The sequence below is a fragment of the Ursus americanus genome, chromosome 26, assembly GCF_024610735.1.
Source record: "Ursus americanus isolate L20-20 chromosome 26, mUrsAme1.1.p, whole genome shotgun sequence".
Classification (NCBI taxonomy): domain Eukaryota; kingdom Metazoa; phylum Chordata; class Mammalia; order Carnivora; family Ursidae; genus Ursus; species Ursus americanus.
In genome coordinates this window covers 4,337,882-4,353,169 of record NC_142152.1, presented here as the reverse complement: position 1 = coordinate 4,353,169, position 15,288 = coordinate 4,337,882, and the positions used below count along the sequence as shown (strand labels likewise).

Genomic DNA, 15,288 nt, shown 5'->3' with positions numbered 1-15,288 from the left:
CTGAAATCCTGACCTGAGCCAAAATCAAGAATTGGACACTTGGACACTTAACCCACTGAGTCACCCAGGCGCCCCGGATAGTAACTTTTAAAATAAGCACACTTACACAAAGTCTTTTTGTGTAGGCAGGTTTTACTGAAATTTTAATGAAATGAAGGGGATTTAAGACACAAATTTGCAAACAATATGTAATTCAAAATAAGCCTCCTCTGCTCCTAAAAGTCCTCTCGGCCACCACTACTTTTCATGGCTAGACCACCCCTACACAGCACATCAAGTTTTCCCCACCTTGGCTGGCCCTTTGTCCTTTCCCATTGTCCCACGTCTGTCCTCCACCATCGTCTCCCCCACCAAATCACCCTAACCAAAATGAGCTTAGTGATAAGATCGGGCTACCTTCACTGTTTTACCTTTTGTACTAAATATTCTTGCTCTGATTATGGAGGTGAGTTTGACTAGACCCTTCTTCAAAACAGGATTTGAAATACTAATTGGAGTACTATAAACCCTTAGTTAAAAGAAAGACACGATCTGTGATTCCTTGGCAACAATGTTTTTGTTCTTCCAAGAGACACAAATTCTCCTCCTATCTGTACTTTGGTTTAATCCCACTTTCCCAGGGTTTGCCAAATAGTGGTCCATGTTTGAGAAACTACACTACACTTATAAGAAGCTAACAGGAAAAAAACAAAAACAAAAAAACACCTTAAAATTGTTTTAATTACAATCATTTCTTTGTAGGGTAAAAAGAGTTTCCTTTTTTGGGGTGCCTGGCTGGCTGTTGGAGGAGCATGTGACTCTTGATCTTGGGGATGTGAGTTTGAGCCCCATGTTGGGTGTAGAGAGTACTTAAATAAATAAAAACTTTGAAACAATTAAAAAATAAAATAAAATTACGGTTGCTTTAAAATCGAAAAAGAGGTTGCTTTTATGTTCTGGTCTTTTTACTCTTTCTCTCTCTTGATTAAGCAAGGTTAGACCTGAAAAATGCTTCTTACAAGAAGGAAGAAGTAGAATTGACTGATAGGGAGAGAAGAAGAGTGAAGAAGAGATGGAGGGACGGAGAGGGAAAGAGAGAGAGAGATAGACTTATAGGGAAAGGCTTGTTATCAAATTTAATATTTTTGTACAGAGATGATTCTCTTTTCAACAACAACACATTTAAAGGGTCATTTTCTTCCAAAGGCTACAGGCCAAATTTTTGTGGGCTGTTCAAACCATGAATTAAAGTGATTAAGCCCATAACTACTACCAACTCTCACAGTCAAAATGTCATGGCAACGAATGATTCTCCAGCTGAAAGTCAGAACGCAGGGGTAAAAAATTATTCCCCTTAAGATCTTAGTCTCATGTTCCTTCAAATTCAGTTCTTTCTTAGGCTTTGTTTAAAAGCACTTCACCAATTCCAGTTCCTAGAACCAATAATCCTCGTCTGATCATCAGAAGTCTCAATCAAGTTAGAGGCCATACAGGAACTGCCTGCACCTGCTTTTTCATTTTTTTCCAATGTGCTGTGAACAAGTAAGTCGGGTCAGCATCCTGCAAGTTACTGTAACAAAGGAGACTATCAAGGAGGTTCTCAGCCTCAGGGTTGGATTAAATTGCATGCCTGATTTTTGTTCCTTTCCAATCAGCCAGAAACAAAATTGTTGGTCTCGTACACATGCAACGTCTGCTTATTACGCTCACCCGCAATTACATGAAGACAAATACAAACACCACTGAGAGGCTTTTTTTTCATGCAGCAGATTAGGTAAATGAGAACATTCGGCAATCCCAGTATGAGCGATGGTGTCAGGATACCTACACTCTGATAAAGTGATCATGGGCCTATAAAGTGCTGCAGCCTTTTTAGAGTACAATTTCAGAGTCCCTGGAATTAAAAACACACATACCTAGTCACCCCACTTTTAGACCTACATACATAATAGGAATACATCAACACTTACTATGAAGATGTTCTTTGCAAGATCATTTGTTTAAAAAAAAAAATGGGAAAGGGTAATACATCCCTTACTAGAAGAATGGATGAGTGAATGAATGAATGAATGAATGAGCTAGCAAGCTGTGGTCGGTCTATGCTGTGGAACACCATGCAAATATTAAGAAAATAAGAGAGCTCTGCGTAAACTGCCTTGGAACTGCCTTGAAGTTGTCAGTGTTCCTTGACTAAGGTAAAATTCTCTGTATAAAACCGTTCGATTCTTTGGAAAGCTTACCAAAGAAAAATTGCCCATGGTCACTCAGTCTTAACTGACAAAGTTTCTAGTGCAACCTGGAGACATATGTCTCTAGAAGTCCTGTTCTTCCAGGGGCCCTGCTACCTTCCACTTGGTAGCGATATCAAGGCTGCATTTTGTGACAAGGTCACAGAAAGGCTCTGCTTTTAAAAAATTCACTTACTTGAAGAGCCAAATCGGCACAAGAGATTAATTCAGAAGCAATCGTCTCTATCACAATAGCTTAGTTCACTTGCAAATGGATTCAAAACAAGGATCCTTTAAAAGGCAAAAATCTCCTGGTGCTTTAAAAATATGACCCACGTAGAGAAACTTGAGGGGATATGTGTGTTATGTAAATTGAGGAATGCGTGCAATCTAAGACCTCCGACAGTCCCTTTTCAAAGAGCATTTGGAACAACCTGTCTAACCTGTCATCCTCAGTTTGCAGGTACAAAGGAATTACACCATCATCTCTGCCCTCTAGAAGTTTACAATTCATCACCTTGGACTAGGTAGGGCGAGTGCGCTCAAAATTCACATTTCACACTAAATGCTTAAATGTCCTTACTGGGAGCTACGCAGCCCATCAGTTACCGCTCACTCACATGTTGGAGCAGAAGCATTTTCTGGTATATCTATCACGTTTTTACTTACTCCCTCAGGCAGGCCCCTTATGTTCTCTCTAAAAATGATCCCCCACATAAAGCAAGGTTCCCTGAACTTGGTTTTTCTGGGGACCCATGAAGTCTACATGAATCACAAAACGTATCAGCTTCAACTTTCTAGCCACTGAAGGTCAATGTCAAAGATTCATTTAATCAGCAATCGAGGCTGCTGCAGAGGGGAGCAGAGGCACCCTTGAAAGAGCGTGTGAGGCCGCAGAGTTGGACATCAGGAGTGCCCAGGTTTTAGGCCAGGACCAAAACATCCCCCTCCTCTGTGGCCTGGGGCAAGGCTTTTAACAAGTAACTCAGTTTCTTCCCACCTGTAAAACAGATAATCATCACCTCCCTTTGAGATGTGTATAAATTAATTAGTTGAGGTTTGGAAAGAGTTGTGAAAGCAAAATGACAGTCATAAATGCTAAATATCAGCCGATTTTCTTTCCAATTTCATGGTTTTACTTGGCATCGTATATCACATTACATACACTGAGAAGCAGGAAATATCACCACCTTGTATCTGATTATTCTTGCTTAAATTACATAAGGGCTAACCTCAGGGATCAAAAGCAACTCCAAAGGACTCGTAAATCATCACGCATTATTAAGGAAAAAGATTATTTGCAAGGCATCTTAATATCCTATAACACAACCTGCTATTCTTATTAGTTCTGCTTCACAAACACTCGTGGAGGTGGTATAATGGTTTTGTCGCCGTCTTACAGCTTCGGAAATCAGTAGAGATCGCACGCACGCATACCTCACACCGACAACTTCCTATCATTAGAACTCATGGCTTCTAGATTACCAACCAACCTCCCCTATGAATCGTATCTTCTGTACACAAGAAATTGTCCCAGCGTGGATCATAGACATCTAAAAGAAAAAGGCATATGGTTTTTAGAGACTGTGCAAATGTCAGAAACAATATTCTTTATTGGCATGCCTGCAAAGAAAAGCCTAAGTTTTCTAAACTCCGAAATTCTCTCTCGACCCTTTAACATTAGGCTACGTATATATATGCTAGAAATTGTCTCTTTAAAAAATGTAGTTTGCGCCTGGGTGGCACAGCCGTTAAGCGTCAGCCTTCGGCTCAGGGCGTGATCCCGGCGTTCTGGGATCGAGTCCCACATCAGGCTCCTTCACTACGAGCCTGCTTCTTCCTCTCCCACTCCCCCTGCTTGTGTTCCCTCTCTCACTGGCTGTCTCTCTGTCCAATATATAAATAAAATCTTTAAAAATAAATAAATAAATAAATAAATAAATAAATAAATAAATGTAGTTTAACATAAAAGTCTTCACGATTCCAAACTGCTGTTTAGTTTGTGGAGAGGTGATTTCTTATCTCCTCCTAGAGCTCAGCAAAGGCCAAAGCCCTGAATGTCGTGCGTGTGTGCAGGGGAGTTTGGTCTTATTCTAATAACCAAGGGGAACCCAGTGTGGAAGGGAAAGAAGGGGGGTACATGAAACAGTCGGGTTTATGTTTTGGAAAACTCACAGCTTCGTGAAGGATGGTCTGGAAAAGGCAACGTTATGTGCAGAGAAACAAATTAGGGGTGCTGAGAGATGGGGAGATTGTGGTGGCATAAATTAAGACAGGCAGGGAAGCTGAAGATAGGGGAAAAAGGCAAGAGCTGGTAAGTAGATAAAATCAGAGGGCCATAAGGAGTCCAGAAAGGATGGGATTCAGAGAACACCCTTAGGATTGACTTTAGGTAGAAGGATGAACATCTTTTCCATCATGACAGGGGAGAGGGAGAAAAACAAATCTGTGTTGAAAGAATAAAGAAGGCACACGCCTTCAGTGTTCAGTGACTGTCAGTGGAAGTGCGAGAAAAGTGGTCAGAAGATGGAGGTCAGCTGAAGACTGCGGATCCGGATGACCTCAGGGGAGCCTGCCCTGTGAGCGTGTAAGAGAAGTGGGCAGTAAGCAGGGCCGCAGGCGAGCAGCGCACGCTGTCCTGGGAAGCAGTCAGGTTTGAGTGGAAGCAGGCGACTGGGGGTGAGTTGGGGGGGGGGGGGGCTGCTCTGTGACCAGGCAATGTATTTGCCACCGAACAGGGCTTTGCTCTACTCATTCCTCGGTCCTATCAAAGTTATTCTGAAGTCTAATTCTGATCTCAGACATACACTGTTAGTTTTTCCTTCCAAGAAAGTGTCATCTGTCAGTTGAAAGGACAATGCTTTTTAGTCCTACTCAGCAAGGGAAGTATTAAAACACATGGCCACGGGGAGCGCTCAGGCTGCTATTAAACCAGGGGTGACCACCTCAGTTCCAAACTTGCGTGCTCTGGGACACGCGGTCTCTGTCCACTGATCACTAGACATGACAAATGGCCTCAAAAGTCTTCCAAAGTCAAACAAAATAAGACAAATTTCAGAGGTTAGAGCACATGCGTGCGTACACCACACACACACACACACAGGAATGGTGTTATTTAGGAAATGAAACAAAAACATGTTTTTAAAGACTAATGCTAAGGAATATCCTACTATTGCTAAGTAAATATCCGTGTGACGACATGAAATGGTTTGCATTTCAAGTATAAATTTAGATAAATAATACATCAATTTCCTAGGGAAATTTTGTAACACGGCCCACAGAACATGAGAGTTAGAAGTTCTAAATTTGTTTCTAACATCACGCACGTCCAAGAATCTCCCCAAGTTCGCTAAGAAAGGCCGGGAGACAACAGAATGCCAAGGACTCTTTAGAGGAACATATAGTGTTCCATTCAGAAAAAAAATATATGTTTTTCCATGCCACAAAAGCCACAAAAGGTCATCAATCCAACCAAAGTATTCAAATGGAGATTCTGCCAGGCCGCTGAGCTCATTATGCCAAGCCGGGCAGGTGTCTCCCGCAGAAACCCTTCTGTCTGGGACTTCCTCCTGCCATTTCTCTCCTTTCAGTTAATCTTACTAATCTGGATTTCTCTGAGCCAACACCTGCATAGCCAGAAGATGAAATTTATGGAAATGTTTTTAATGCTGAAAATTTGAAAGCTTAATATCCAAGCTGAAATAGTATCGTGTAAACGGTCTTTTGCAGCTGCAAGAAAAGTAGCTCTCTTCCCTACTTCTTGGATCCATGTTTTTGTGCTTCTGAAAGACTTTCTATCCCAAGACACACAGTTTATATACATAGGGCCAGATACAGAAGCTCAGCCATTCTGCAGGAGAAACTACCTTGTTTGTTTTTCCTGGCAAACTCCCCCTGGAGCTCCGTCTAGAGGGAAAATGCGTACCTCTTACACACAAAGCAAAATAACAACCTTTCGAATTTTACTTTCTCCTTCAATCATTTTTTAATCTTGAAGAGTAAACTCAAGACAAAGATGACAGTGATGCCCCTTATCAAAATCACCTCCTAGACATGAATGAGCTTTTTCTGAGGTATGTAGAAAAATCTAGAGCGGCTCCATAAAGAAAAGGAAATGGATTCCACGCAGCCATGTGATTATAAAAGGTTTTACTCATGTCCTTCTCTATAGAGATTTATGAGGGTTTCTGCTGACATGAAGTATGTTCTTTACTGAATTCCTCAAGTGAAGCAAAACCACACATATCTGGTTCTAAAGAAACATACTGAGTCACTAGTTTACACAGTAAATGTGAAATAGTCATTTGCAAGGCTCCCGCATACCTGTAAAGTAGATTGAGCCATAACCACTGTCTGGGAAAAGAAGAGAATTTTTAAAATGCAAAAAAATATCTGTATTGTATATATATTTATATTTATAATTGCCATTCTAGAAATCAGCTTATAAACCACCTCAACAACTTTGATGGTTGGGAACATGCCAACAGAGCGGACACTGGATAGAAAGTTGGGAATCGTGGTGAATGCGTTTCTCTAATGAATGAATTCTTGCAGCTTTTGCAGAATGGACACTCGATGCAATCATCAGTTCCGCCTTAAATTCTAACTAGTGGCTCCTATGAAATTGTGGGCCAAGTGTCTTTCTTCTAGTGTTTGAGCTTGGTCTCTTTCTGTTGTCATTGCCTAGAAGCAGTCATCAAATGCCTAGCAATGTCCCTTCTGGTATCCTAGCCCCTAGTGGGGAGCATCAGGCAAAGCTTCCAGCACAAGATCCAGCTTTCCTTTCACGCCCACTGGGACAACCTGAGTTCCGGTTCTCATTATCTCTTGAAAGTTTACTGCAATCTTTCCAACTGTTTTTGGGTGCTCTAAGCTCCGCCTGACCACAAAAGCCAGATCAATTGTCTCAGAACACTGCTGGGATTGTGGCTGAAAATGACAAGTTTAAACTCCGTAGGCTGTCCATCCCTGTTCCCTTCTCCTCTCTATGTCCTGGCCGTCTTACCAGCTACTCCCCAGCACCTACCCTATCCTAACAGCAGTGGGATCACTTGCCATTCCTCAAGCTTACTCTATCTTTTCCTACCTTTATGCCTTTGCTCCTGCTTTTCCTTCTGTCTATGATGCCATTCTTTATCCCCGAAAAACCCTACTACCTGTAAAGGGCCGAGACCAATATCACCTTCTGCGTGAAATTCTCCATGAAAAACCCAGGACAATCTCTCTTTCTCTCCCAACCCCCACCAGGCTTTATCTACTCCTCTACTCTGACACTTGTAAAATACTTTCTGGTATTTGTTTTTCACAGTTGTGTCTTAACTCTCCCATCTTGTTCATGTATTCAATGCACATACATTGGGGATTTATCAAATTTAAGACACCGTGTTAAAAGTCGAGGATATGCAGAAAATGAGAAGAATATAGTGCCCGTTTTCATGGAGTCTTTGTCTAGCTGAGAGAAAGTTATTGGAGAAATGATTGCACAACAATTTACAGAATGAATAACAACAATGGTTCACACTATAATTGAGAGTCTTGGGATACATAATAGGGGCCCTTCACCTAGTGGGGAGCATCAGGCAAAGCTTCCAGCACAAGTGATGTTTAGAGTGAGATATGACAAATTTACAGGAGCTACCCCAACAAGATAATTAGTGAGAAGCATACCAGGCCAAGAAAATTACCATGTGCACAGTCCTTAAATCAAAAGGTACCTGAGGAAGCCCAGTGAGATGTGATCAGAGTAGGACAGGTAAGGAAAACGGTTGCTTAGAATAAGGTGCAGAGGAGAAAGGGACCAGATGATATAGGGTTTTCTAAGCCAGTTAAGACTTTTAAATCTACTTCGAAGTACACTGAAAACTTACTGAGGATTTTAAGTGAAGGTATGAGGTAATAAGATCTGCATTAAAAAAAAAAAAAAAGGTAAGTCTGAAGACAGTATAAATAATGGAAGAAGGGACAAGGACAGATGCAGAGAGGCCAGTAAGAAAGGTACTTCAGCCATCTGAAGAACCAGCACTTGGACCAACATGTTGTCACTGAAATAGAGAAAAGTGAATACGTATTAGGTTCAATCATTTGCAATTGCCTTTTTATTGCAGTAAAAATGGTTGCTTATCAGCAATTGTGTATTTAAGAGGCAGGTTTGGCAAGACTTGGTGCTTCGTTGGGTATGAGAGATGAAGGAGAAGGAGTCGAGGAGAATATCTGGTTTTCTGGACTATACAAAGGACAATGTCACTTACTGACATGGAAAAACAGGAGGAGAGCAGATTTGAAGAAATAAACCATGATTCCCATTTAGGACAATCTTACCAGATGCCTTTAAGCCCCCCAAGAACGCACTGGTATGCAATGATCTGGAATCAAAGGCAAGCTCTGGGATGAAGATTTAGATTTGGAAGTCATCAGCATATGGAAGCCAGGAGGGGATGAGTTCACCTAGAGAAAGAAAGACAGAGATGAAGAGATGGGGAGTGGGGGGGGGGGGTGGGACAGGGCCATGGTTCTACAAGAGGTGCTAAGAATCACCTGTGGAATTTTCTTTCCTGAAACACACACACACACACACACACACACACACACACACACACACACACACCCCCCAGAGGCCAAATAAATCAGAATTTCTGGGGTCTAGCGATGCCTAGCTTAAAATAACTCCCCGAGGGCATCTAATGTACAGCTGTGATTGAAATAACCAGAAAAGTGGTGAGAGAAAAGAGAATCCAAGATAAAGGTCTAAGAAAAGCCACACTTCAACTTGAGAAGAGAAGGGAGAACTGGCAAAGGAGCCTGAAGGGGACCAGTCCGAAACTGGAAAACCAGGAGCCGAGAGTGGAAGCGAGCGGGTGGCCACTCGTGGGAACGTTGCTGCAGGTGGACTCAGCCTCCCAGCGGGAGGGCTACTAAGTCACCATTGAATTTGTGACACAGTGACCTCAGCACAAGCAGATTCCAGGAGGCAGAGGGGAGAGGGCAAATGGGGAGTCTGAGGTGGGGAAAGAGCTGCGAGAACCTGGACAGGCAGAAGAGAGTTAGGGCAGGGGTCCGAGGAAGCACGGGGTTAGGGGGCTGCAGGGTTTCCGATTGGCTGTAGGCGCTTCGTTGGGACCAGGAATTAACTCCGTCTAAGACTTCTCTGCAGCCCCATAGTACTTGGCGCACTGCTCACACGCAACAGAAACCTTCTGAATTCAGAAGCTTAGGGATGTGCCGCTTTTGTAACCTAGAGGGTCTCCTCAAGAACATCGATCCTTCAGATCAACTTGGTTCAGTTACTTGCATTTATTTCAAAGACTCAGTGTGGCCTTATTATGTACCAGACACCCTGCTCAGCACTGAGGACACAGGGGAGACATGGTCCCTTGTCACACGATTATGAACGGGCTTGTGTCCAAGGAGGCCATAAGGGTTCAGAGGAATGGGTTCCTAGGGGAGACAGGGGACCGATTCCTCAAGGATCTGCACTGTGGAGCTTAAGCTGAGGGTCCTTTGATTTTATAGCAAGTACCCAAGTCCTGTGTGACTGTACAGTGTAACCAAGTACAGAGTAACTGTGCAGACTGTATTTTTGTGCTACCTAAACTTTCTAGAAAGTCTAGGGGAAATCTGGACGTCTGCCTCTCCTTCTGAAGTTATGCAGACAGGTTAAGACACTTAAAATGAGGAAGCTACCTTGGGGAACCCCGGCTCGCGGCTCTCAGAGCCTTAATGAGTTTTTCAGTCTGCACTGACAGTAGAAATATCTCTCACCATTTTAAAGAGCTAGTTAAAGGCCTTCTTCTGAGCTGGAGGACCAGTTACCCTCTCCCTTCCTTGGGAGGCCTACAGGGTGAAGGCCAGCATCTCCTGAGAAGTTCTGAAACCAGGGAACTGGATTACACTGGAGACGTGAGAGTCCCCTCCCATAGTTCAGGGAGATCTAGAGAGAGGAAGAGTTAGATCCTCTCCCCCAAAGAGGGGGCACACAGCACCCAATGGGGTTCACCTGGCCACTAGGGCGTTTCATTACACACTGGAAGACAAAATGATTAAGGTCATCAGTACTTTACCTGTTCCCGAGAAAACATTCGTATTTCTCCACCAAATCCGTTCCCCATTCTTGGGGCCTCCTAATGCCACTCAAAGATGCCAGCCAAACCCCAGCGTCAGTGAGCACAGAGTTTTCAAGCAGTACTGTAATAAATGATTTACAACTAGCAACTTCTCCAAGAGAGTTAAAAAAAGTAAAATCACAGACTATCCATGAATAAACCTGAAGCATCTGGAGGGACAACTTCCACTCACTGTGGCATCCATTCACCACCTTTCCAGAAAGAAAACACAAGGGTACAAGAGACTTAGGAAGTTTGATGGTAAAGAGAAACTGAATGGGAAATGTTGTGGTCATCCCTCTGGGGAATTCACTACTTCGGGACACCATTTGATTTCAGAGACATTCGGAGTTAAGACCCTTGCTTTATAAATGAGATCCAGGCAAATCTAAGTGCTTATTTTAAAAACATCCTTTTCTAGTTGTTCAAAAGATTACAAACTTAGGCCGTCATAAAACGTGCCTGGAAACTATTAATGTATCAATGGTCTTAAATGGAAACATTTCCTGTAAATACACAAGATCCAACATATGTTAACTAAAAGTAGCTTTTTTTCCAGAGGATTTCATACTTTGTAACCATTAAGTAGCTACCATACCTTTGGTAAAATTAAACCCTTGACTTACAAATATGACTTTACATTAAAAAAAAAAAAACGTAAAAGCTTTATCTAAAATCTTTAGATTATTGCTAAATAAAAATTACTATATGGACTTCATTTGTCACTAACAAGTTTTAAAAGCCCCGCCGATTCAAGAATATTTTAAAGAAATAGTTTCCTTTCCTTCCATTTTTTAAATTCTCCAGATTGTGAGGTTTCCCTCCTCCTATGAAAAATTTTTGAAAACCATATACACAAAAACAATAAATGGGATAAAACAGTAAGTAGATTCTTTAATTTTACAAGATATAGCCTTGATTAAAATCATATTTCTATTTCAAATACTTTTATCTAATTGAAATTGCAGAACAACTCCACACCTGTGTATATAAATTTCTTTGCCAAATCCAGTTTTATCTAAGGGTGGCATAATTTCATTTCTGTGGTGTTATATTTATGTTTCTACCTTAGATAACTTTTTTCAGGTGTAAGATTTTGAAGTTGGTGCTTACTTTTTTTTTTTTAACTCATTTGGGCAGTTTAATAAAATTCGTTTAAGACCATTCATTTCAGATATGTTTAAGTGACTTGGAAATATTACAGAACAGAAATAAGATTTTCAATAGGGATTACAGATGAGGTAGGTTTATTTACTGCATGAGTTTTCTAGGTGTGCCATTAAAAAAGGGCCACCACAGACTGGGTCACTTAAACACAGAAATTAATTTTCTCAGGAATCTGGAGACTAGAAGTTGGAGATCAAGGTTTCAGTGGGATTGTTTACGTCCAAGGCCTCTTTCCTTGGCTCATACATGGCTGCCTTCTCTCTGGGTCTCCACAAGGCCTTTCCTCTGTGCATATCTTTGCCCAAATTTCCTGTTCTTATGAGGACATCAGTCATATTGGGTTGGCCCATCCTAATGACTTTATTTTAATGTAGTTATGTCTTTACAGATCTTATCTCCAAGCACAGTCATGTTCTACTTCAATATATAAATTTGGGAGGACATAACTCAGACCATAACACTTGTCTTCAATGAACATGTACAGATTCTTAATATACTGGCCACTGTTGGAATACCTCACACTTGTTAAAAGGGAAGTTCAAGGTGTACTACAATAATATTCTGCATATAAGAATTATGCCTGTAAATAAAAATAAAATATATGAGGGCACCTGAGTGGCTCAGTCGGTTAAGCGGTTAAGCAGTTAAGCATCTGCCTTTGGCTCAGGTCATGATCTCAGAGTCCTGGGATCCAGCTCTGCATTGAGCCCTGGATAGGGCTCCCTGCTCAGCGGGGAGTCTACTTCTCCCTCTGCCTCTGCCCCTTCCCCCCACTCTGCTCTATCTCTCAAATAAATTTTTTAAAAAGTCTTAAAGAAAAAGTGAAAATATTTGAGCAGGCCAACCATTTATAAGATCAGGCGTTAAAATAGAACTGTTTGGTAAATATCTTGGTCCCAAGAAGTATATTTTTGTCAAATATTTTATTTCCTTTTTCATAATTATAAAGATGATACAATGAAAATATGCAGTCTTTCTGAGTCCCCTAAATCAGTAAAAATGACCCAAATCTCATTTCTCAGAGGTTGTCCTTGTAACTATATTACTGAACCCTGTGATATCATCTCTCTGTGCACACACACACACACACACACACACACAGATACATATACTTAAGTTAATATTGATGGAATTGTCCTATACAGTTGTTTTCAATATTGCTTTTTTAAAATTAAACAATATGCTATTGAAATATCCTTCCATGCCAGTGAATATTGCTATGACGCATTCTTTTTCATGGCAACAGAGAGTTCCATTATATGAATGGATAATGATTTTGACCCATTCTTTATTAATGGACACTTAAGTCACTAGTAATTTTTTCACCAATTGTTTCCAATGTTGTGATGATTTGTGTGTGTGTGTGTGTATTTGTATTGGGTGCACTTAAGATAAATTCTTAGAAGTGGGATTTTATATTTGATTTCTAGTTTCAGGCTGCTGTCCAGAAATTGTACAAATTTATACCCCATGAATAATGTATAAGTACCCATTTTCCCACATTCTTGCAAATATAGGATATCATCAGTCTTTAAATCTTTGCCAAACTGAGTTCAAATGTTATAATTCATATTTGCTTCATTGGCATTTCTTTGATTACTACTGAAACTCTCCACCTTTTTTATATTTTACCAGAAAATGTTAATTTTTATCATATTGGGTTTTTTAAATGTTATTTTTAAACCATCACAGAAAAAATAAGCAATACCAAGATCATAAAGTACTTTGGGTATCTGGATATAACCTGCCCACTTATCTATCCTTCCTTTACAGTGAAACTCACCAATTTCGTCCACATTATAAATGGTGGTAACCTACCACCTGATGCTAAGAAATGAATTAACTCATCGGATTCTGTCTGCCTGCTCTTTTAACCAGGATATCCCAAGAAACATTGCCAGTTGGCAGTCAAGCTGAATGTTGAAGGATCGTAGGTCTTGATTATTATCTCTCACAACCATGTGTAATTTTAAATTAGAACAGAATGGAGAAGATTCAGTTTCATAGTAGTAGAAGAAAGTGTTGTTTAAGAAATTAACAGGAAATTAAGTAGTCGTTTCAAAATTTTGGCTATATCTTCACGTAGCCATAGGGACAGTTGTGAAGAGGTATGTGACTCGATGAGTCCATCTCTGATTCTTGGTTGGCTGGGAGAAGAGTAAATGAAAATGGGTAGAGAGAAGATTGGATAAAATAAATTAACAACAGGTGTGTAATAATGTAGTTCACTGACTTTATGGGGGCTGGAGGGCTTGGCAAACTATGGGGTGGCTAGGAAAATGTTTCTCTTTTTCCTTATCCATTTAGTTAAGGATTGCAAACTTGAATACCTGGAAGGGCTAAGTAAAGAGTGTAAATGTGGGGAAGAGGCAAGAGTTTGTCCCACCTTTAAAACATTCAGATTTAGAATTTTTTATACATGATGCTAGCCAAATGATCATAACCACAGACCTAATTCCATTAAGAAATTGCCACAGTGACACCTGCCTCAGGCTCTAGTAATATTGAGAACTGGTGTTCATTCTGGTCCCAAGATACCGTCTGAGTTCGCATAAAACTTTTCATACCTGTTATCACTTATCTCACCATTGTGTTCACCCAAAATTCACTTTTAAAACCCTAACCCTCAGTATCTCAGAATATAACTGTATTTGGAGATAAGGTCTTCAAGAGGTGATTGAGTTCCAATGAGGCCTTTAGGGTGAGCCCTAATATGACTGGTATCCTTATAAGAAGAGGACATTTAGACACACAAAAACACACCGAGGCTGTGTGCATGCAGAGGAGAGACCATGTGTGAACACAGGAGAAAAGTGGCTATCTACAAAACAAGAAAAGAGGTTCCAGGAGAAGCTAAACCTGCTGATACCTTGATCTTGGACTTCCAGTCTCCAGAACTGTGAGAAAATATGTTTCTCCTGTTTAATCCCAGAATGTGGTATTTTCTTATGGCCGCCCTAGCAAACTAAGACAGTCGTTATGTATTTACATGTCAGTGTCATCAAATAGATGGAACTTCCTCCAGAGCAAAAGCTGACTCTTACTCAGTATGCCTTCTGCTAACTACAGTGGTGACACATGATAGTAGTTACTCAACAGTTAACGTATTGAGTGGAAGAAGGAGCGGATTTCCTACAAATGGTATAAACATTCCAACTTGGAAGTCATGGAAGTGTTTTGTGCATCCCCCTTTGCAACTAAGAGAGGGACCATGAAGCAACTTATTAGTGAACAGGCAGAGACCAAAAGCCCAGGACACTTCAGGAAGATTTCTACTCAAGTCGATAGCCACCAGCAGCCAAATAAATGGTGTGAGGGGGCAAATTGGGTCCCTCTTGCCATTCTGAGAGACAGCTGCTAGGGGAAATGCAACAGTAACTTCCAGGCCTCCTCTTGTCAGCCCTGACCCCCGACATACCTGGAACAGTGCTTCCTCCTAATGGGGCAGGAGGCCACGTCCCTTCCCTCCCACCATTGTAGGCAACAAAAGGCCAGCATCCTCTTGGGGCCCATGAGAGGGAATGGCCTGGAGTTTAAGCACCCCTGCAGATGATGAAATTGAGTACACCAAGGCATAAAACCGATGCTACAGGCCATGGCCATTGATCTACGCTTGTGCAATTACCAAGACTCTAGGCCATATTTTCCCAATTTGTTGAGAACTATATCATGTGGGAAGGAATTAAAAGGTTTACTAAGGTCAATACAAACATAATTTATTGCTTCCCCTCAGTCAACCAAGCTCATCTACTTAGGTCTGTGACTAGTTAGCTAAGTTGGTTATAGCATTGTCTGCTCAGGGGCAAGGTCAAGGT

General features: G+C 41.1%; 1 long non-coding RNA gene across 4 annotated transcripts in view; it reads right to left on the bottom strand.

Annotated features, from left to right (window-relative positions):
• Positions 1–15,288, bottom strand: part of LOC123800565 (uncharacterized) — a 64,262-nt gene that overhangs the window by 36,905 nt on the left and 12,069 nt on the right. For 3 of the 4 annotated variants that reach the window (XR_015721760.1, XR_015721762.1, XR_015721763.1), the window contains exon 2: positions 8,526–8,651. The exons of the other annotated variant lie outside the window; for it this stretch is intronic. This is a non-coding gene — a long non-coding RNA (uncharacterized LOC123800565). The remainder of the gene's footprint in view (positions 1–8,525; positions 8,652–15,288) is intronic. 4 annotated transcript variants of the gene reach the window in all.